Source organism: Onychostoma macrolepis, chromosome 14 (genome assembly GCF_012432095.1).
Source record: "Onychostoma macrolepis isolate SWU-2019 chromosome 14, ASM1243209v1, whole genome shotgun sequence".
Classification (NCBI taxonomy): domain Eukaryota; kingdom Metazoa; phylum Chordata; class Actinopteri; order Cypriniformes; family Cyprinidae; genus Onychostoma; species Onychostoma macrolepis.
The window spans coordinates 32,122,226-32,147,036 of NC_081168.1; the positions used below are offsets into that span (position 1 = coordinate 32,122,226).

Here is a 24,811-nt window from a genome sequence, read left to right on the forward strand (position 1 = left end):
GTTCCTCCGTCTCAACTGATCCTGATGTACATTCGTTACAGATTCGCTCTTCTTTAAGTAACCACGTCTTTTTATGTCGTCCTCTTTCTATGGCCAGCTGGTGGTCACTCAGTCTGTACTTCATCAGTAAATGTCTGTGAGTTATATTCCTGACTGAGACCAGATAGTCAGCCAGACTGTACTCTCTGTTGAGTTTCAGATAACATTGGAGACGACTTTGGTCTTTGGTTTGTTCTTTCCAATGCTGTATGTATGTCTCCTCTTCATTCATAATTTCTTTGATTCTTCCAGGTTTTACACTGTTGGTGATATTGAGTGCTTTGTTAAAAGTTTAAAACTCTTTTTTTAATGATTAGATTCAGGGGGAGACGGCGTTATTAGGTGTGTTTCTGTGCACATGAAGGACGCTTCTGCAGAACTCTACATGCAGAGCTTCTGAAGGGTGTTTGTGGCTGTAGTTACTCGTTGGGCCCCAGATCTCGCTTCCATACAGGGCAATAAGCAGTATGACACTATCGAAAATCTTTGTCCAGATTCTGATGGGGATGTCTATTTTGAATAGTTTTGTTCGTATGGCGTGCAGTGCCCTGCGGGCTTTTACAAGTTATGTTTTTATTGCCAAATTGAAATTTCCAGTGGGAGTTAAAACCAGACCAAGATAATTATATTGTAAAGCATGTTGAAGTGTGGTGTTGTTTAAAGTAAATATATGTTTATGTTCTAGAGATTTCTGGGTTTTTTTCTGAAATATCATAATGTTAGTTTTTTGGATGTTGACTTCTAAGTTCCAATCGTGGCAGTATTTAGTTAAAATGTCAAGGTTGTTCTGTTCTGGTTGTTCTGGAGTCGTCTGCATACAGTAAATATTTGACTTCTGTGTCGAATAATTGTAGTCCTGGACTGTCTGATTGGTCCAGTAGATCTGCCAATTCTCTCTCTCTCTCTCTCTCTCTCTCTCACACACACATACACGCCGCGATTAAGATAGCTGACGTGCTGTGATGTGACCCTGTCTATCTCTCTCTCTCTCTCTCTCACACACACAAGACGACGCGCAAAACTCCACATTTGAACAGTCAATAGCAAATACTTAAACTAATAACAAAACATACATACAGTCGCTGATTCAGAAGCACCAGATTGTCATAGCAAAATAAAATAAAATGCGTTATGATAACATAACCCCGTGCTGTTCTGTTGTAAGTAATCTTAATGATTCCTAAATGCATCTCCTTTCGGAAGGCCAAATAAAGTGCTTTTGCTTTCACATAGAAGCACACTGCGTCTCCCTGACACGGCTTCATCAACACTACTGCGGTTACTGAAACCACGCCTTGTTTCTTTGCGTAAACTTTTGGGCGGCGTTACCCAAATAATTCCCCATAAAATTTCCATATTTTAAGGGGGCGTGGCAGAGTCTTAACTTTGATAAAGAATATCTCTTTGGTTTTGAGACTTTAGTCTTTGCAACTTCAGGGATCTTATCTGATCACAATCAGCTTGTAACACTCCAAAGAGAAAGGAAAACTTGAAATCGCCAATTGTACAATTGTACTGTATTGTACAAAGTCCTCTATAAATAAATCTGACCTTACTTGACTTTTGTGTCATGGACAGTTTTCAGCCTAGAACAGAAAACACCATAATGTTACAAATATAAATATTTTTTAAATGAGACCCAAGAGCTCTAAATTTTATCATTAAATTACTCTATTATTTGAATGTATTTCAGTACAAGTCAAGTCAAGTCACCTTTATTTATGTAGCGCTTTATTGTGTCAAAGCAGCTTTAGGAAAATAGTGTGTTGATAATGCAAACAAAATTCAATTCTGCTTTAAAGCATCTCTTAAAAGAGGACAATAGCAAACAGTCAATATTTCAGTTAAAGTCAGTTCATTGTTGATTCAGTGATATCATCATCCAGCTCAGTTCAGTTCTCTTCCAATAGTATCTGTGCAGTCAAGTTGACCATAATGCCAAAAATGAAGTGTCCCCAACCAAGCAAGAGGAAGGCGACAGCAGCAAGGAGCCCAAACTCCATCAGCGAGAGATACAGAGTGCCCTGGTCTCATTGGTCCTGATGAACACTCAGAATGTGTCTTGTAGAGCTGTTTTCTGGCAGTACGGTGCAGTGAGATTTCTCAGCTCAGGTGACAGAAGTTCACTGGAGAAGCATGCTGGCACTATTAAGCCAGCTCTAATCACATCACAGGAGGAGAGCTGGCCAGAGTCGACTGGCCTCTCAGTGTAACCATACCAAAATGCTCTGCTTTTGTGTTTGTAAGAATAAACCAGCATCAGCACTCAACACCGTATCCACGTCTAAAACGCCACACTACAGCCACCGCCAAACACAAAGTAAAATAAGAATTGCATCATTTTTAAGATAAGTTATATAAATATTGTAGCAAAGGCGATGCCACTAGCATCTACAAGAACATACTGTGTACTCTTCAAGAAGCTGTCAGTGAGAATTACAACATACAAAACACCTAAACCATACCTTTTGCTATAAAGGTTACAAATCCATCCTTGTTCCATGCTATACAGTTATATACACTGACTTTACACAAACCTGCCTAAGGCCTTCTGCTTAAATGTCTAATAGTTTTGTATGAATGTGTGAATTTAGGTAAAAAATATATGTTGGAAATAATAGTAAAGAAACAGTAGCCAGCAAATGTCCCTATTTAAAAACCAGTTTGGTTATGATTATGATTATTATTATTATTATTATAAAAAAAAAGGGGTGGTCATAAGTAAGTGTTGTCATGTATATATGCATAACACTGTTCAAAATCAGTATAACACATCAGTTTAATAAATCGGGTTAATAATCAAAACTGGCTCCAGCTGCTTTTCTACTGTAACAATCAGCATAACCAGTGGAAGACATCGACTCATCACTGAACCATACCGGACACAAGCACCACTAATCAAATCAAACCTCAAACCTCATCAGAGAGCGTGGCATTACTGTATATGCTGTACAGTATATTAGCTGTATACCGTTTACTTCATTCCTGAATGAATCAGCCGTTTGAACGAATTGACTCAAAAATACATTTACTGCCACCTGCTGGTAGTTTTAGTTTCTTCTTTAGGGTATAATTTCATTTATTGCAAAACATAAATAAATAAATAAACATTAAAAGGCATAGTTCACCAAAAATAAATAAATAAAATAAATAATTTCTGTCAACATTTACGTTGTTTCAAACCTGAATGACTTACTTTCCTTTGCACAACATAAAATAAGTTATTTTGAAAACTGTTGGCAACTAAGCTGTTTTGGTCACTACTTTCAATGCATGAACAAAAAATACTGAGATGTTTCTCAAATTATCTTCTTTTATGCTCCATAGTTTATGTTAGGCCATTGTTTCCTAAACATTTAATACTTTTATTATAACTTTCAGAGTACAAAATCTGAAAAGCATCCAGGTGTTCTGATTTACTAAAGGCTTCTCGAATAGGGAATCCTCACAAGCACTAATTCTGCCTCACGACAGAAGCAAATGAGCTGTAAGGTGTGTAAAATGATTGACAGCTAATACTGCTGCTGCTCCACAGCGATTCCTCTGTGACAGTGTCTGTTCAGCCAAGAGCAAACGAGAGATGAAAAGACTGCAAAACGTGAGCCCACTGCACATTCACATGCTGCACACGCACTTTTGGCTATTCTCATATTATTGTTTGCGTGTTGTTTAGGGGGAGGTGAGAACTGTGTGTAGGACCGTCAGACGCCTCCGTCTGACAGCTTCTTTAATCCTGCCAAGTAACATGCTTATCTCAAAGAAAGGAATAGTTTCCACATTCATCATTTATTCACCCTCATGTCACTGTTTTCTTCTGTAGAACACTACAGATCACTTAATGAATATCTGGTTTGGTAAATTCAATACAATGTCAGTAAATAGTGTCTGAGATGATCTGTCAGTTGCCTCTCTGTTTTCTGTTTCGGTGTCTGCCTGATGATTTTGTTTTTGTTGGTTTTCCAACCATTAAAATGTCAGAATAAGGTGGCGGCACAAAGAGCAATTGGGGCACCACAATTTTACTGTGTGCCGTCCTATTTTACTACATGGGGTCTGCATGAATTCACAGCCCTAATGTTCAGTTCGTATTATGACTTGAGCAAGTCAAACGATGCTGTACGGCCACTGCCTGTTTTTCAAGAGCTCTTATGAACAGCAAAAAAAATAAAAAATGGCATCTAGGGTTGATAGCTGACAGTTATGCACTTACAATGGAAGTCTATGGAGAAAAGCATATAACTGACTACCCCATATGCAGCTACAGTAGCATGTGTCTCATGAATACATCATCATGTTTATCTATAATACATATGCACATATGGATGAGGGTGGGATATTCTCTCCAAAGAGGCAAGTAAAGCTGCGCCTCCTCATCTTCCTAAAATTGAAATAACAATACAAAGTAAGAAAGCAGCAGAATGGGTTTCCGAGGGAGTCTGTTTTCATCTCCTTGTCTTGTTTTCAATGAGCGCTAAAAGCCGAATACAGCCAAAGATTCACGTAAGAGGAGGAAACGCCAGCATCACGCTATGATTGTGTGATTGGATGATAATGTGTGAATGCCATAATGCACATCTCTCATGTTCATAATCATCTGTAAACTGAGCTGAATGGGTCAGAGTCATGCTCAAAGCAAACATTGCAATTATCAGAATCAACTAATAAACAATCAATCACTTGTTATGGAAAGAAAAAAAACCCTCTTATTAACACAGAAGGAGACACATATTATCACTTGTTGCTTTATTGTGTTGTGTCTGTTGAGGACACGGTGTAACGGTCCAAAAAGAAACCATTAATAATAATAGTTGAATAAGAGATAATAGTAATAAAAGCTCAAAAAATATTTACTGTATTAAGTTAACTGAACATTTTTAATGCAAATTGAAAATATTTAAATCTTTATTCATTTTGTTTTTTGATAATTCTGTTTTAATATGTTTAGTATTCTATTTTAGTATAAACATAAAAAATATTATAGTCCAGGCCATTATTTTTATTTATAGTAGCTCAATTTAATAGGATGTGCATTTCTAATTTTCAAGAATATTTTGCAGTTATTCAACAGCATGACTTTATTTGTGATACGTCGCTGTCTGACCTTCTTTATCTGCCCACATCGTCTCACATTCATAAAAGAGACTTCCTCTCAATATTTATACGCCTCTCGCTGGCTTCTTCTAACACTGCACAGGCCATTTAAATGCTAAGTAGCCTTGTCTCTTTCAGTCTATTTGATTATGGCTATGCACTGTCGGATGAGCATCCATCAAGACTGGATTTGCACTTGTGAAATTTAATTATAAATGTCCGCTTGCAAAATTCTTTCAAATAAATCTATTCAACTTCGAGTTGCAGCTATTTTGTTCAGTGGAGAGCTGGGCTTGTACAGAAAGAGCATGTGGAAATACGCCAGCTCGTGGCGATTTATCTTTACACAAACAACTCTTTCTGCGATCCACAATGAGCTCAACGCCTCTAGTATAAGTCTCCGAGCTAAAACGTCTCTTCGTAATAGCAACTTCATTTGAAATGAAATGTCGAGGAATGCGTGTGAATTGTCACCAGTTTACACAATAATAAAATTCAGCTTGTGGAAACTCATTTCCACTTGTGTTTGGTCCTGGCTGCCAGCTACAAAGAGCTCCATTGAAGACAGCAGATTAGAATTTCTTCCATGGCAAACACGAGAGCACTTTTTTCCTCTAAGAGGCCGAGGGAGTTGACGGTGATAAATGGTGGTGGCAGAGGCAGGCAGCACCCACGTGGGGATTGGCACTGTCATCTGTTTTCATTTAGCCAGAGTTTCACAGCACTGTTGCATGCAGAGCGCGTGAAGATGCTCTCCTGCAAACGCAGAGGCTTCGTTTCACTCGCTTTCGCCGGTCTCGGGCTTTACGAACGCTGGATTCACCTCCACACGTTCACTCTATGGCAACAAACCAATGAAACTTAAAGTGCTTCTACAAAGCCTTTTTTTTTTTTTTTGTAGAGGACTAGTTCACCTGAAAATAGACATTTTGTCTATTTACTAAGCCTTGTGTCATTCCTACCCCTCATACTATTTTCTTACTCCCGTGAGCTTTGTGTGGGGAACAGACCGAGATGCAAGGGCTCTTTTTTGACATTGATTTTGGAAAAAAAAAAAAAAAAAGTAAATCATGCCAGATTTTGAGGGTAAACTGTTATGCTTTAAACCTGACTGCATGTTGTATTGTCCATTAAAACCATTGTTAAATGCATTAACCATTTGTTAATTTGACATTAATTATGGAGGCAGTACAGCAACTATTAAAAATACTACATCCGATGAATTACCACACATCCTAACACAGGACACTGATTCGATACAGACTACAGAATTAGAGATTTCATATCTACCGTGTTGGCAAAAGGCTATACGTGAAAAATAAATAAATAAATAAAATTAAAAAATTCTACTGCTTTCCTCTAACACACATTGTATTTCTTAATAATTGTAATAGAAAATATGTATATTATTAGTAAAGGGAAAAAAGCTTAAACTCGTGTGATTTAGTGTCAGTAAACAAGAGTGCAATTAAAGAGAAATTACAACGGCTACAGGCCACAAGAACTCTTCATTAATCCATCATCCATTTGCAGCCAAAATAATCAAGCACTGCTACTGTACATCAGAGAACAAGCCATTAGCCCTGCTCTCTCTTCAGACTTCAGCTCATTAAAACACAGCATTATGCAGTGGAATAAACTCATTGATAGAGTCGCTTTTCTGTGTTATACATCAAGCATAGAGCCACGGTGATTTGCAGAGGTAGAACAGTCCAAACTCCAAGACCTCCGCCAGATTTAAGTCTATCAACATTACAGGAACATAGACACAGATCTAGTGCTGCATCAAATGGTCAATCCACCAGAGATGCTTTCAAAATGTGTACGAGTCAGGCATGAAATATTGAAATCCAGAGCCACTGTTCTAAACAACTAATGCAAGCTAAAGGGTAAAGTACGATGCACACTGCAGTGTGTGTGTGTGTGTGTGTGTGTGTGTGTGTGTGAATCTTGCATGTATGAAGGTATTTCCCCCGACACACACACAAAGGCCATCATGTTTTACATAAACCCAACATTTGTAAGCTATTATTAGCTGAAAATTATTTCCACATTAAAGTCTCTTACAAAGATTTTAAAATCTTTCCAAATCTTCATCCATTACCTTTAGCCACTCATTCTCCACAGATGATGAAGACATCAGCCACAGAGAAACTAAACACGAATAAAAACCTATACGGAAACGCATGATCGAAAACACTTGTTGCCGTTGAATATCACCGAATGTTTGACACTGATGCAGTCCATGCATGTCTGATCTCATATATAATGCGACTTATAAGAGCATATAAAACCATCCAAGTTATATTAACCCTTATCAAATCTGCCATAGTATCCATGGTACTATAAGATACATGCAGGCCTATTGTTCCTTCAATAATCGTAAGCAGTTTTCAGAACGTTTACCTATTTTTATTTTATTTGAATTTATTTTATATTATTTGTTTTTTGTTTATTTTTTTATTTTCTGACGACTGAGACAGCTAAAACCAAGCCGCCACTGGTTTAGTGTATAACAAACTTATATATGGCAAGATATTGGCAAAAATATGTTTTACAGTGACCGAATCAATCTGACTACACTGGGTTAAAGCTAGGTGAGATCAAGCAGGAATGAAGGGTAACAACTGCACAATTACACTTTTTACAGTGCAACAATAAATCCATTCAAGTACCATCTTTTACTGGTTACCATGGTGACTTTTACAGTGGTCAACCCGTCCCTTACCAGTTTTCATCAAGTATTTCTTACTGTAAATCTTCAGACAATCATTAATAGCTATGCATTGAACAGAACAGTCCGCTTTCAGGGTAAAGTTGTGTTAACACGAGAGATATAACACAGTCAGTGCGTTATTCATTCAGTCAACTTACTGGATGATGCTGAGTGCCTTCACCTTCGCACGTCAGATGAACAAGTGATGTCTGCGATGTATTTCCACAAGTTTAAATCAGATGTACTTCATGAAGATGAGCAGAACCGCAGAGGAACTGAAGCGAGATGATCTGAGATGAACAGTAAATATCGAGGCAATGTCAGGCAGTATAACGATGCAGTTTGTCAGAAGTCGCCAAAGTTATTTCTGCTGATGGTCATGTATGATCTGCTGGAGCTGTTAGTTTGGGCATCCACAGAGAACTTCCATCCTCTCAGCTCTCTTCCCCGCACCTGCAGGAGACTGGACTGCTCTGCTGCGGTCCCTCAGGAAAGTGAACGGAGTCCTGGAAGCGCCTCAGAAGCAGATGATAGATGGAGAGTTCAGTCTTATCACACATGCGGTTACAGAGCTGTGTTCGGATCGGTACACTACCATATTACTCCTAATAGGAATGCAGTATACAGTGTTGGTGTCCGATTCGCAAACGAATCATCCTTTGAAACGTTTGTTCAGTGATTCGGAAGAACCGATTCGCGCAGCATTTGTGAATGACTCGATAGAAAGCGCGGCGAGTAACGCTGTATAACACGCTGGATACCGGAAGACAATAGTGTAATCGAAAACAAAGTTGTGTTTGGTTAAAACTTGTACTGCAATATGACACCTTGAATTACTTCAGGCAACTCTTCGTCAAACGAGTCCGTGTACCGGTTCATTTAAATTGACCGTCCGAACGAACCGATTCGTTCAATCGTCTCGAGGCGCTCAATGCTCGTGATTGTATGTGGAATATAGAGAGAGTTCGTTCTGCTGCGGACTGGAGCTGTTCTTCAGCACTGAGCCGCTGAAGCCGAATTATTTTTATACGCACATCAGTTATAAAACCACATCAGTGGTGGTCCTTATATGTGAAAATGCAGACAAAAGATATTGTATCTTATATTTGTAGAAGCTGAAATAGTGTTGCAGCACTTTATGACAACATGCGTGTCACCGTTGGCGCCGCCCTGCGGTGATATGAATAACATGTTGGTTTATTATCAGTCATTAAATGTAAGCAACACTGATATCTAATACCATAAGAAGCATAACAAAATCTGGAGGAAAAGATTAAACAATTAGGAAAGAAACAATAGCAAAAACATATCTATTAAATTACTAATTTGTTTTATAATTATAATAATTTCATTTAAGCTATATCAGCACTGCAACATTCAGTATTGCTTGCTCATTACATTTTGGGTTGGTGCATTAGCGTTCTTGTAACACATGATGGCCAATCAAAAAGAAATAAGTACAATTAGACATTTACAAAATTTGATAACAAAAAAATAATGTTCTCAATAACCAAAATTCACTCATACATAAAATAATACTTCCAAAAAATGTGTTTCACAAATGCAGTGCTATTCATAAATGTACAAGTGTGCAAACAAACTTTTGAATGGTTTAGATGTAAGATTTGGTTGTTAAATATGTGTGTGTGTGTGTGTGTGTGTGTGTGTGCGCCTGGTATTTCTTACACTATATAGGGACCAAATGTCACCACAAGGATAGTAATGCCAATAAATTTTGTCCGTGTGGGGACATTTTTTGGTCCCCCTGAGGAAACAACCTTATAAATCATACAAAATGAAGTTTTTTTGGAAATCTAAAAAAAAATGTCTGTAGTTTAGTGTGATGGGTTAGGTTTAAGTGTAGAGTTAGGGAAATAGAAATGGAGATAGAAAATACAGTTTGTACAGTAGAAAAACCATTACGCCTATGGAATGAACCCATAAAACATGGTGTGTGTGTGTGTGTGTTTTGAGACTTACATGTGGATCTGTCACTATTTAGACAATCAGTTTGAGCTTAAGCAATGAAAAATAGGCCCGTTTCTGAGTAAGAGTGAAACAAATGCAGTTAAGATGGACAGTTCTCACTTCTTATATTGGATCAGAACCTACGAGATCAAAGATGGATACACACACACACACACATAATTTTTTTTTCTCTTGACCATAAATAGCATAAAATCTTATATCAACATATTCAATGAACGGTCATGCTCTTCTTAACATAACCTCGGTTCTCTGAGATGAGGTAAGCAACTATGGAGAATCATCTTTCTCCGATAACTCTGGAATAATGTTCCAGCATGCAAAACAGAGGCAGGCCCACTCCCTATAGAAAAATGCGGTGAGTGACACTGCCTCAAATATTTCGACTAAAGAGTGAATGCTCACAAAAAAGTTTACAAACCCGTGGGAATGGATTGCGAAAACGTGTGCATGGATTATGAATTTGTGGGTATGGATTTAAAAACCGAAGGTACGGTTTACAAAATCTGAGCGCACAGATTAATCCGTGGATATGGTTTGTTAAACCAAGAGAACAGTTTAAGAATTTGTGAGTACAGTTTATAAACTGAGGGGACGAATTGCAAAACCATCGCCACGGATTGTTTTGTTTTTTTCCAAGAGGTGACTTCCCGGGCTCCGTAGTAAGATGCTATCAAGTGAACATAATTTATTAGACTGGATAGCCTCACTAAAAGTTTGGGGTAAACAAACAAAATTTTTTTACATTTGCAGATTAAGATTATTTTTCTTACCCCATGGCAGATATTTTTACTTGTTTTACTTGATTAAAGTGCACTTAAGCACTTGTTTCCCCCCAGAAAACAAGAATAACATTTTATATAATTTTTCTTACATAGAAAATGCATTGTGATTTAAAGAGTTTTTAGATATTTGTACTTGAAATAAGACAAACATACCAAGAAAAGCATTTTTTGCAGCATGAATGAATGAGGTATTTAAACATTGCTTACACTTTAAAAAGGGGATGGAGACCGAAAGAAACGTCTCAAGGTTACGTAAGTAACCCTAGTCCTCCAGCTTCTGGAGAGTGAGCCTTGACCCCCAAGGAGAGGGGAGATCAGAGGACTCGAGGCTATGGAATAGCATCCTAATCCACCACTTAGCATAAATTTCTCTGGCCGGAGGCCTCAGCCTCAGCACACCGTGGAGGAAACATGTAACTAGGGGGTGTCTGCCTACTGACTGGCCACCCCGAGGGGCGTGGTAGGCCACAATGGCCACCACATAGACCTTTAGGGTGGAGTGGGTCGACCCTGTGGAGAATCGGGCCTGCAGGAACTCCAGAACTGTACCAACTAGGCATTTGACTGGGTCGAGCTGGCGGTCTCCGCACCAAGAAGTGAAAGCTTCCACTTCAAAGCGTACGGTTTCCTCGTAGAGGGAGCTCTGGGTTGGAGGATGGTCTCAACAAACTCGGTTGAGAGACCAGAAGCTACAAGATGTGCCCCCATAACTTCCACCGTTCCGAGCGGGGGTGAAGATAGTACCCTCCGCCTAAAAGAGGAGAGCCCTCCTGACAGAAATCTCCACAGAGAGCCAGGAGCTCCCAGCACCGGGCCCTGAGATAAGAACCAAGGTTTCCTCCACATGTCTAAGGCATGAAGGCAGCGCCGCGTGACCTTGAGCACGCAAAGCGGGTTTCCCCTCGGGAAGAACCCCTTGGTCTTGAGCCACCACTGTAGGGGTCTCTTGTACAGCAGGCCAAAAGTAACCCACATTGGACGCAGCTGCCATCAGACCCAGCAGTCTCTGAAACTGCTTGGCAGTGAGTGACCGACCTTCTCTCACCCTCTTGACTGTCGTGAGGATCGACTCGAACCGAGCAGGGGACACACGTGCCTGCACTGCATCGTGGTCGAATCCCACACCACGCCGAGATAAGTGGTCCTCTATAATGGAGAAAGCACACCTTTATTGCCGTTTAGCCTTAACCCCCAGCTCTTTCATGTGAGCGAGAATGACATCTCGATGTCGAACCGCCATACCATGTGGTTGAGTATGCGGATGCCCTGGGATCACGGAGGAGCCAGAGCAGCATCCACACACTTCGTGAAAGTGTTGTGTGAGAGTGCAAGGCCAAAAGGAAGAACTCGGTGTTGGTAAGCTTTTGCCCCCAAAAGCAAACCTAAGGAACTTCCTGTGATGAGGAAGGATGAAGACGTGCACCTTTTAGATCGATCGTGACAAACCAGTCCTTGGACCTTGTTTGAGTGTGAGCGTGCTGAACTTCAGTCGTCTGACTGAGCGGTTCAAATGACGCAGATCTAAAATAGGACGCAACCCTGCATCCTTCCTCAGAACAGTGAAGTACCGGCTGTAGAACCCAGACTCTACTATGTGAGGAGGGACCACCTCGATGGCCTCCTTCCTCAAAGGAGTAATACTTCCGCTCCATGAGCCTGCTCGGGGCCCACCATAGTGGGGATGACCCCGTTAAACTGAGGCGGAGGAGAACCAAACTGGATTCTATAGCCTTACTCTACAGTGTGCAGGACCCACGGGGACACGTTTGGCAGTAGTTTCCACGCTCCCAAATAGTCTACTAAGGGAATCAGTCTCGAGACTGGCCTCCGGTATACTTAGAGCTGCTAGCTCGGTAGCCTGAAGCAGAGGACTGGCAGGGACGTCCGATCTAGCTGCTCTAGAGACCTCCGTGGAGGTGGCGAGCCTCTTAGTACAGCTACGTTTCCAGGCGGTAACTGAGAGAAACACTCGCGGGAGACCGCTGCGCCCTGGAACACCGGCAGGGTTGGCAGACTGATCTCCTGAGGGCACTGAGGAGAGACGGGCACCGTGTGATGCGGTGTACACCGCTCTTCCCCAGAGGGGCCTGCCCCCCGAAGTCCTAAGCCATAAGCATCCGGACTCTCTTATTGAAGTCTTCTGTTGAAACGACGGTCCTCAGACCGGAAGGAAGACTAGACTGGTAGAACCAGAGCCTGCTAGGCAGGACCCAATGACACACACTTGGCAGGTGCTCCCACACTGACAGGTGACCTACTAAGGGAACCAGTCTCTCGAGACTGGCCTCTGGTATACTTAGAGCTGCAAGCTCCAAAATTCTGGGGAGTACGAGAGGTGACACTCCCTGGAGCCGGAACACGGTTGGGGCTGCTCCCGCCAGCAGCCCCTGCTGCCAACTCAACCTCCTCCGAGGAAGAGAGAGCACCTATAAGAGAGATAATAGGTCTGTTCGACTTCATGCAGCGCCATGCAGACCGATCGGTGACTGACTTGAAGCAGTGCATGCCGGTTAGAAAATTTGTCCGACTTGAACCGGCGCCGACGCCACGTCAAGTCAAGTCAAGTCACCTTTATTTATATAGCGCTTTTACAATACAGATTGTGTCAAAGCACTTAACAGTATCAAATTGGAGGATAGAGTGTCAGTAATGTATAATGATAAGATTAAACACTCAATTTTCAATTTTCAGTTAAAGGCATTTCATTATTGAATTCAGAGATGTCATTGTCTAGCTCAGTTTAGTTTAAATAGTATCTGTGCAATCAAATCGGCGATAATCGCTAGAAATTAAGTGTCCCCGACTGAGCAAGCCAGAGGCGACACGTCACTGTCACGTGTGGCATCAAAGTACCGCGATAGTGTTTCCAGAGCAGCCGGCTCACTCAGCTTGCGCAGTTTTGTTGGCGCAATGTTATATTGAGTCACATTTAATAAAAAACACTGATAAAAGCAAATATAACCCCACTTTATTGGTATTTAAATAGTATATGTTTGTATAGACGATAGGTCTGTGCGGCGCTGCATGAAGTCGAACACACCTTTTAGGTGCTTCATGCAGCACTGCACAGATCGATCGGAGAGAGTAGCCGGTTGCAGTCGGGGGCAGAGTTGAAAACGGAGCCGTCAAGCCGGACACTTTCTGCTCCCGGTTGTAGTCTCACAGTGTTTGCATACTCTATCACAGATGAAGTGAATAAAATCCAATATTTGTCAAATACACAGATGTTTCTGAAACGTTCACTTTTATCTTTACTAAGATCTTTACTTTATTTGTAAGGGGAAAAAAACACTTTTCTTAGTTTTTTCATGAATACGGGCCCTGATCTGGAACTCTTTCTTTTTACATCTAAAGCATTCTTTGGTATCAAGACACTGATAACAAGGCATTGTGTGTTGTTGTTGTTGTTTTTTTTTGTCTCTCTCTAGTTATGCCAGCTTTTGTATTCTTAGTTTTGTATTTCCTTTAATTGTTGTGCTGTCTGTAATTATTATTGCCTTACTAAAAGTGCATTTGAAGCTAGAGCTAGTGTAATCAACCAGAAGTGGGTTACACAAGTATTAAAATAAATCATTATAATTCAATATACAGATAGGAAGCAGTCCTAAACAAAAAAGGCATGCGCACACACAAATACCGCTCCATATTTTAAGTTCATCCTTCCTCCACATTTGCTATTAAGAACATGAATCTGAATTAATTAATTTATTAAAGTACTAAAATGTGCAAATTGATATGTGTCTGAAGATTGTCAAAGAAAAATGTAGTGTATTGGACTATTGAAGTATCTATGACAAAAGTACACCTGCATAGACATATACAGTAGTTAGTATAATATATATATTTTTTCCAGTTTACAATGAATGGTTTGCAGACATTGATTCCTTTTGCTATTTATGCAAACAGTACCATGTTACAAGCAACAAAAAGCCAGCTCTTTACTAAAGCCTTTGCAGACTGAAAAAATATTGTTTATTATGTGGCTCCTCTTAGTGGGCTAAATTGATAGTACAGTCTTTAATGTGTGTCTCTGTATTCCTTCCTGACAGGTAGGTGAATACAATTTGGGCCTTTCTGATTCTGATCACAGTCAGGCAAGTTAGATACTTGTTAAGATGCGCTCACATTTACCATTTGCTTGGCAAAAGTTTGCACGCGAAATCGAGAAATTGCACGCGAATTTTCAAGTTGGTCACACAAATTTGCATTAGTTGAAAGCTGCTTGGTTTGAAAATGACTTCTGCATGAGATGTGCTTCATACAGTTATACTGCAATAGGCAATGTCTAATTTTTTTGTGAAAGTTTGCAAAAGTTTTGCTAATGTGACTGCAAATTTACTGCTGGGAGTCTTAAGGAATTTATGCTTGTTCACAGTTAGGCCCAAAATGCACCAAACTTTAAGAATGACCCTATAATTACATTATAATTTTTTGTATTTGTTATATTTTAATTACATATAATTAAAATTGGGCTAATACTTTTTGACATGCTTGATTTTGATTGGTCAGTATCTATATCTTCTATATCTGCTTCTTTCATGTCAAGTCACCTTTATTTCTATAATGCTTTATATAATAAAGACTGTTTCAAAGCAGCTGCACAGAAATAAACAGGAAATAGCAGAAGCAATTATGGAAACTCAGCTATGGAGACAATCAGTGTTGGTGTTGATGCTTTGATAAAAACAGTTCCCTCGTCCAGCCTAATTCATGTCTCTTGTGTCACACCACTGATTCTTGCTCTCTCTCATTTCATAGAAACGCAACTGATGCCATTTTGCATCTCACTTATCAAGTGTACTGAAAATAAAATCAGAGAACTTGAGTTTAAATAGTAATGTGATATTTGTTGAATATTTGTTCACCTCATTGCCAGGATGATTGTTCTATACGGTTTTAGATACGGATTTAAAAGAGTTTTAACTCAAATCAATATTTCATGTCCCTGTCATTATTTATTTGGTGAAAAGTGATTTAAATAGAGGTATGACTGCCCCTATAAAATAATCGTCTCGTTTGAACTTGTTTGTTCGTCTTGGCTAAAAATCAATTGCTAGGAATTTTTTATTTACAGAAGCTTAGAGATTTGAGCTAATGCAATTTTTAATTTCTTTTCTAATTATTTGTTATGTAGCTGTTTAATAAGAAAGTTTATTTGGAAAGTAGCTGTGTAATAAGAGGGACAACCCAATCCAGTTGGGTGGATCCCTTGCTTGGCCATCAGGGAGTGATGTTTAATTTCTCTTGAGCCAGGACTGTCAGCATGTGTTAAGCCCTATTCGGACTGGATTCGTTTTACAAGGGTAGTGTCACAGCTCACGGGGAGCACGGGAACCAGGAACGAGGAGACGAGGAATTAACAACACGGGAGTTTAATATGCAGACAGGAACACAGCTCACAGGTAGGGTAGACACTTAAAGACCGACAAACACTAACTGAAAGGACTGAGGGTTTTAAAGACAGGACAATCAAGGAACTAAGGAGACACACCTGGAATCAAATTAACACAATCAGACTGGGAAGAAACTGGGTCACAGGGAACACATGGGGAGCAAAATGCAACAAAACAGTCCAGGGGCGTGACAGGTAGATGGAGTAATGTTAATTTACCACAGGACGTCTGTAATATTAATGGCCAATTCACACGGGATAAGATATCTCAGAAAAAAAAACAGAAGTGGGAGAAGTAACTCGATTTACGCAGCGCCATCACCTCCCTGTTGTCATGTTCATGCTACATCGATCGATTTATTAATTAAATTATGTTTGGATTCTGTTTGCAATAGGCACTTACCTAAAGCTAACAGAAGTTTTGTGCCTCTAAAAACATTCAAGGTTTGCCACAGACTTGTCCCATCTCCTAGAACGCAACTGAATGCTTCTTCAAGCGTGGAAAAAAACGCAGAAAACTTACTTATAAATAGGAAATTACGGAATATTTACATACATATTTACTGCTGGTCTGTTCGCACGGGATTAGTACCTTTTTACAGAAGGTAAAAATCGCTGTAATCTTTACTGACATCGTCCGTAACGATTACTGAGATGGCACATTCGGACAGGACTAAAATCACTGAGAAGCTCTGGTAAACATTACTTTACCCCACCTCTCCATGTAAAACGTCTTGTTACCATTACCATTACCATACGTAACCAGACGTTCCCCTTCTGTCGTTCACTTCAACGTTGTGTCGAGTGTGTGACACTAGGGGTCCCCATGGAAAACGCCACAGCTGCCGAACTGCGTCATGAGTCCACGGGGGCGCAAATGTTGACAAGCCAGTGTGCCACGACCAAATGCACCTCTCCTCTTCGTAACCTTCCAACGCCCAAGACTTAAGACCTCACTCTCCAACATCTGGGAGAGTCGCCATAAAGGCAAAGGTCCCCTCAGCCGGAGCCTTTTCCCAACAGTAATACTTACCATTATATATTCAGCTGAAAAGTGTTCGTGGTGAACGTTGGGACAGTGACTATTCCCCCATGGGGGAAAGGCACTACGGAGATCACATCCTACCCCATGGAGAGGTAACATGTAAAGAGGATTCTGAGGTGGGCTCCGCGTAAGGGGGGAACTACCAAAACTCAGAACCTGTTGACAGTGGAGAATATACACAGGGAGCCCCATGTGGAGCCGCTACCTGTGGAGCAGTAACCCAATACGAGAGTTCACTCAAGGGGACTTACATCATAATGGATTCTAATAGCGAGTTCCTCCGCCGAACTTCGCTAAGTGGAGTGCTATACAATGGAAAGGTAGTCCAGAGTTCATAAAATAAACTTGAGCTGGACTGAATAACCTCATAATCACCCTGTGGGGAGTAGCGCTGGCAGCAAGCTCTACAACCTACCAGTCTCTTGAGTCAAAGAACTGAAGTTCAGGACTCTAGAAGAAACTGGTTCCATTCATAGATTATAATATCTAGCAGATGTATTAGGTGTAGCCCAACCTGCAGCTCTACAGATATTTGCTAGAGAGGCCCCGTTCGCCAAGGCTGCTGAAGCATTGCTGAAGCCCTCACTCCCAGAGGGCAGGGTAGGCCTTTGGCCCGATAGGCCGTTAGGATTGCATCCACAATCCAGTGGGAAATCCTTTGTCTGGAGACAGCCCTCCCCTTCTGCTGTCCTCCAAAGCAGATAAAGAGCTGTTCAGAACATCTGAAACTCTAAGTGCGATCTAAGTATTTGTGCAGGGCTTGCACTGGGCACAACAAAGACCGTTCGGGGTCCCCTTCTTGAAAGGGAATAGCTTGCAATGTTACCACCTGGTACCTGAAAGGAGTGGTGGGAACCTTGGGCACATATCCAGGCCAAGGTCTCAGGACAACGTAAGATTCTGCCGGCCCGATCTCCAGGCATGATTCGTTAACGGAGAGGGCTCGGAGATCCCCCACCCTCTTGACTGAAGTGAGCACGGTCAGGAGGGCCGTCTTCATAGAGAGGGCACTGAACTCAACTGACTGAAGGGGCTTAAATGGATCTTCCTGTAAAGCCTGTAAGGCGATAGTGAGATCCCAAGAGGGAACGAGGCGTGGCCTCGGAGGGTTCAGCCTCTGAGGAATCTGATAATCAGGTCGTGCTTCCCCACCGATTTGCCTTCCATATGGCCACAGCCATATCACCCTGCAGCCCAAGACCGGTTGCCCATGGAAGCTAAGCAGGGCTGAGCCTGGTCAGTACCTGGATGGGAGACCTCCTGGGAAAAACTAGGTTGCTGTTGGAAGAGGTGTTAGTGAGGCCAGCAGGGGGTGCTCACCCTGCAGTCTGTGTGGGTCCTAACGCCCCAGTATAGTGACGGGGACACTATACTGTAAAAAAGCATGCCATGCCTCCTAATGCCATGAGCACGAGTTCCGAGAACCAGGTCCGGTTGGGCCAATGAGGGGCCACAAACAGGAGCTGCTCTCCATCCTCCCTGACTTTGCACAATGTTTGTGCAATGAAGCTCACTGGGGGAAACAAGTACTTGAGTAAACCCCTGAGCCATCTGTGTGCCAGTGCGTCTGTGCCGAGTGGAGCCTCGGACAGGGAGTACTACAACTGGCAATGGGTCGATTCCGACGAGGCAGACAGGTCCACCTGTGCCTGGCCAGACTGACTCCAAATCAGCTGAAACGGCTGGGGGTGAAGCCTCCACTCGCCCCTGAGCGAGACCTGTCGTGACAGGAGATCCGCTCCACGATTGAGGTCGCCTGGGATGTGAGTGACATGCAGATACTTGAGTCTGTGCTGGCTCCAAAGTAAGAGATGGCGGGCGAGTTGTGACATGCGAAAGGAGCGAACACCACCCTGGGAGACAGAGTGTCTGTGTCCAAACAGGTTCTGATGCATGGTGTCATCGTTAGGCCCTCGCACATGGGAGGGCCAATAACACTGTGTGTGTGACCCAGAGAAGAAGGAAATAGACGGATGTGGCCTGACCCGCTCCGAGGCAGGATGTGGCTGATGGCCTCCGTCTGCTTTTTTCCTGTGGAGAACTGCTGGGCAACAGTGTCACCATTTACATTTATGCATTTAGCAGACGCTTTTATCCAAAGCGACTTACATTGCAATCAAGTTACAGTTTTGTTTTTAGTTTTTACATTTTATCAGCTCTTGCTTTCCCTGGGAATCGAACCCATGATCTTGGCGTTGCTAGCGCCATGCTCTACTATTTGAGCTACAGGAAAGCCGTCACCAAAGAGACCAACCTGTGAAATGGGGGCGTCAAGAAAGCGGACTTTCTCGGCTTCCCGCATCTCGGCCAGGTTGAGCCACAGGTGGCGTTCCTGGACTACAATAGTCGTGACCTTCGTAGCTCGGAGAGCATAGTCGGTCACCGAACGCAGTTCCTGCAGTACCTCTGGGTTAGGACCGCCCTTGTGCAGTTCTTTCAACGTCTTGGCCTGGTAGACCTGCAGGATTGCCATAGCGTGCAGGGTGGATGCAGCTTGTCCAGAGGCAGTGTAAGCCTTCGCCACTCGGGACGAAGAAAACGTACATGTCCTGGACGGGAGTCTCGGGCAGCCCCGCCAGGTGGTGGCGTTTTGTGGGCACAGATGCACTGCAATCACTCTCTCCACCTGGGGAACCTCCGTATACAACCTCGCTGAACCCCGTCGAGGGCGGTGAGGGCAGAGGAGCTGATGTACCGTGTTCTGGCCGAAAAAGAGGCCTTCCACGATTTTGTCAGCTCCTCGTGCACTTCCGGGAAGAAAGGCACCGGGGCCGAACGCGACTTAGCGTCGCGCTCAGCACCCAGAAATCAGAAACCAATCATCCAGCCACGAACGCTCGGGGCAGGGTGGGGGAGACCACTCCAGCCCGATGCTCTTGGCTGCCCGGGCAAGCACGGCTGCCATATCAGCGTCAGCCTCAGACTGAGGCCCGGCACCCAGAGGGGCCTGCTCAGCCGAGTCATCCACTTCCAATGGCTTGAGCCCACCCTCCGATGCTGTGATCGACAGCTCGTCCTGCTCACGAGTCCCGAACGAGAAACTTTTTTCCCCATTTATGGCAACTATATGAATTTTTATTTATTTATTGTTTTTTCTATTTTAATTAATATATATTTTAATCTATAAATTAAATGAAGCACATAATTTCAGGTGCTTGTCTTATGTTGGCTTGACAAAGCCAACATACTGTTACGCTAATCAAACTTTTTATTTTTCTTCTGAGACTAAATTTTCAGACTCTATCTCCTCCTAGGGCTTTAATGCCACAAGCCCCAAATTCATCGAGTGGGCCCTGATGTCTAAATAATAAATAATTTTTAAAAATCAAAAATGTCCCATAGACTTACATTGGCTGAGAAAAAATGCCCCCTCTAGATGAGCAATTCCACTCCACTAGAGGGAGGAGCCAGATAACTCCTCTCACTTAGTTTCTCTTTAAAATCGGTGAAAAATACAAATAAATACATACATTTCATTCACACTAACATGCTAAACTAACATATCTGATCATTACCAGGGCAGGATAGGATAATACACTGCAAAACAAAAATGCTTTTCTTACTTTGATTTTTTGTCTTGTTTCCAAAATATTGCCAAAATATCAAAAAATTCTTAAATCAAGAAGGATTTTCTAGACAAGTAAAAATTATTGTCTTGTTTTCAGCAAAAACAAGTCAAAATTAAGTGAGTCTTGGCGTGAAACAAGCTAAATAATCTGTCAATGGGGTAAGCAAAATAATCTTGTTTTCTGTCTGATGGCCAGAGCAGTCTGAAAGATTAGAGATGTGTGACCGCACTGATCAGCTAGAGCACTCTGTACGTGCTCACAAAACTACAGCATTTGCACGTTTTAAAGTCTTTTAAATTAAAATATTCAAGCGATTTAATACAATCCACCGATTAGACCACATCAAGAGCTGAATTCAGGTGTTTGTGAGATGTTTTATGTGCAACTGAAAGCCTCGTGTCGGGTTTCTCAGATCGGTGAGCTCAGTGCAGCGTCCTCATTAAACTTCTTTATTTGCACTTGTTTTAAAGCCTTGTCAATTAAAAAATTCCAGAGAATTTACAGAATACAACTATAAGAGCATATTACAGAGCTAATTTGAGTGCATGTGAGCTTTTTTATATGTTTCACTGACATCCGCTTTGCGCCAGTTTCTCGGCACTTGAATGGACAAATATGTGTCATACATCTCCCAATTTATTCCCAGTCTGACTCCGTTCTCTCAGGTGTGAGCAGGCCCGTAGCCAGCTATGAGGTCACCGAGGTCCGAACCTCGGTAAATTTTTCATGTTCAAAAATAAAATTTGTTCTCTGAATGACCAATTTGCTATTAAACTCCTCATATGTCTGTATGTATAATTCAGTTTAGACAGTTTGCAAGAATGTTTAGCGTCCGTGGTATGAAAATGATCGCTGCGAGACGCTGCCGGAGTGAACGAGGCTTGAGAGAGTTGCGAGTGAGGACGCGAGCGCAGTCTCCGTGTTGCCAAATCCAGCTAATATGCACATTTTTGACTTGTCTTTCCCACTTAATTTGACACTTTAGAAAGTTAATAATGTAGGACCTTGCGGTTTAGGGTCAGCGATATCTTTATCTTATCTTATTTGCAAAAGATTTGTAATATATTCAGTTTATTTTTATTTACTGATGGGCTTTTGCTCATCTTAATAGCAATATCTGGCAACACTGCATCGCCGTAATCACCAGTAATCAAAAAAGCCCATTTCTGACATTCGATAAGGGAAACGCAAAAAATTAAATTAAAAAAAATTAATATTATCTGTCAGAAACGTTATCAACGCTGTCAAAAACAGTAGCATTTAACACTAGTGCAGAGATATTTAGAAAAAGTAGGTTACAGAATAAAATGAAATATGCAAACACTATGAAGAAGTATATGCCAAGTCATTCATAGTAGTTAAATTTTCACAAATCATGCTATAAACATTTATAAGAGCACTAGACAAAGTTATCAGCTACACCGCAATGGTTATAAATAAAAACTATAACAGTATTGTTGCATGTATAATAAACAACTGATAAAATTATCCACCCCATAACTATAGAAATGTATTAACAAATTTTGATGCAATAAATAGGGTATGATTTAAAAATTAAAATCCCTCCAAAACAGAGAAAACTTCTTTCTTTCACAAAAATTTGTCTATTTTAAAGTGTTAATAGTGTATAATGAGTTGTATATATAGGGGTTATTATAGCACAATTCTATAATAAGAGGTTATTATAGCATCCAATCTCCCCCCAACCATCCCCCCATCCGGACCTCACTAATTTTCAAAGCCTGGCTACGGCCATGGGTGTGAGCTGAAGCCAGAGCAGCACAACCTTCATCTGTGATGCCACAATCACTCAACCTGTAGAGAACAATAACACAGTCTGAATTGTAGTTTGTTACTGACTCTGGACTCAGAGCAGGAGAGGAGATATAATTTCCACATACTGCTGAATATGAGATTTATGCATGTTGATCATAGTGATATAAGGATGGATCTATCTGGAGAAACAGTCACTTGCTCCTCTAATAAACACCCACAGGAGGACATTTGCTTCACAGGAGCCATGTGCTCTCCATTACATATCATATATTAACTCTTGTGATCAAACACATAATTTTGTCATGTTTGGTCATCTTGCAGTGTATATGAATAGAAATGTAGTGAAAACAAGAGATGGTCTTTGGTGTTTGCAATCTTGGTCAACTTTCCTTGGTCAAAAAATAAATAAATAAATAAATAAAAGCTTTGCTCAGGATATAAGAGCGAAAGGAAACTGCTGTTCCTGCAAACCAGTGTGTTGATTCTCATAGATATGTGTTTCTATACAGTATATAGGTTCATTCTACTATATTTAAGAGTGCCATTTTTAACACTTGCCCTAGATGCTAAGGGAGGCTAAACAAGTCACTAAACGAGGCTTTTACTCACTATTTTACACATTAATGTTCACCTGAAAGTTCAGTATTAATCAAACTTGCAGAATCAACTGAAGCTCCAGTAAATGTTTGGTGGGTCAAAAACAGGTGCAGCAGGTCATGTGATGTGATGGAGATCAATGGAGATTGATGGAGATTTTAGTCTTTGAACTTACATTAAAAGACATGTCTTACTGAGGACAAACACACGTGAGTATCACAGAGATGATCTTACCACGGTGTCTCCAATTTACACTAAGGATCCTCCAGTACAGCACAGAGAAGCTTCACCCGTACATCTTGTACTTTATTCCTAGACAGATTCAGTTCTGTCAGGTGTGAGGGGTTTGTTCGCAGAGCTGAAGCCAGAGCAGCACAACCTTCATCTGTGACGCCACAACAACTCAACCTGCAGAGAGCAATGGTACACTCTACTGAAGGGATTCAAATTGAAATGAAAGCATTGACTGCAATGATGACTTGCAAAACTCGTCACTGAAAATCCCTACATAAGGTGATCTGTGCTGCTGCTTGTTCAGTCCTATTACCTGAAACTCTTAATTTTGAGATATGTATTAATATTTATCATTACTTCCCTTACCTGGGAATTGACTGCACTGCATAATAATGTGTTCAGTTGTTTCCATCACTCCACAATAACAGCACTGAGCTTATGATGAGTTGTGTTTACCCATCAGAAACAATCATATCATTAAAGGGGTCATTGGATGCCCATTTTCCACAATTTGATATGCCAAACCTTCACCCCGTGGTCAGACCTTTCGTTTCTCCGGGCAAGAGTGCCCCTGGAACAGGTCTCCAGGCATGCCATGGTTTACACGGATGCCTGCACCCCCGTCTGGAGGGCCACGTTCAATGCAACTCGCCTGCCACCTCCTCCTCTGGACAACCGGGCAGCCGACGAGCTGTCATGAGCTGCGCTCCCCAAAGAATGGAGACTCCATCCCCAGATGGTCCAGCTGATTTGAAGTAGTTACGGAGCCACTCAGGTAGACCTGTTTGTGTCTCCAGAGACTTCTCACTGCCATTTGTTTTACTCCCTGACCGAAGGAACACTCGGCACGGACGCACTGGCACACAGCTGGCCGCTGGGCCTTCGCAAGTATGCATTTCCCCCAGTGAGCCTTCTCGCACAAACACTGTGCAAGATCAGTGAGGACGAGGAGCAGGTCCTGCTTGTGGTGCCCTACTGGCCCACTCGGACCTGGTTCCCGGAACTGATGCTCCTCGTGACAGCCCCTCCCTGGCAGATTCCTCTGAGGAAGGATCTACTGACTCAGAGATGGGGAGCCTTACAGCACCCGCGTCCAGACCTCTAGAAACTTCATGTCTGGTCCCTGGACGGGACGCGGAGGTTCTAGGTGACCTACCCCAAGAGGTAGTTGACACCATCACTTCGGGCGAGAGCACCGTCTACAAGACATGCTTACGCCTTGAAGTGGAACCTGTTCGTCGAATGGTGCTCTTCTCACCGAGAAGACCCCCGGAAGTGCCCGATCAAAGTCATGCTGTCGTTTTTGCAGCAAGGGTTGGAGCGAAGGCTGTCTCCCTCCACCCTTAAAGTCTACGTGGCTGCGATTTCTGCCAACCACGACCCTGTGGAAGGGAAGTCGGTGGGGAATCAGGTCATCAGGTTCTTTAGGGGGGCGAGAAGGTTAAATCCTCTACGGCCCTCCTCTATACCCTCTTGGGACCTGTCTCTAGTGCTCAGAGCTCTACAGCAGGGCCCATTTGAGCCTCTGCAGAGAGTCGAGCTGAAGTTCCTTTCAATGAAGACTCTGCTCCTGCTTACATT

The 24,811-nt window shown here is 42.0% G+C and overlaps 1 protein-coding gene across 2 annotated transcripts in view; it reads right to left on the minus strand.

Annotated features, from left to right (window-relative positions):
- Positions 1–24,811, minus strand: part of il1rapl2 (interleukin 1 receptor accessory protein-like 2) — a 297,022-nt gene that overhangs the window by 255,268 nt on the left and 16,943 nt on the right. The window contains exon 1 of one of the 2 annotated variants that reach the window (XM_058798969.1): positions 8,005–8,481. The exons of the other annotated variant lie outside the window; for it this stretch is intronic. The gene's annotated coding sequence lies outside the window, so the exon portion shown is untranslated. Of the gene's footprint in view, positions 1–8,004; positions 8,482–24,811 lie in introns of those variants that run through there. 2 annotated transcript variants of the gene reach the window in all.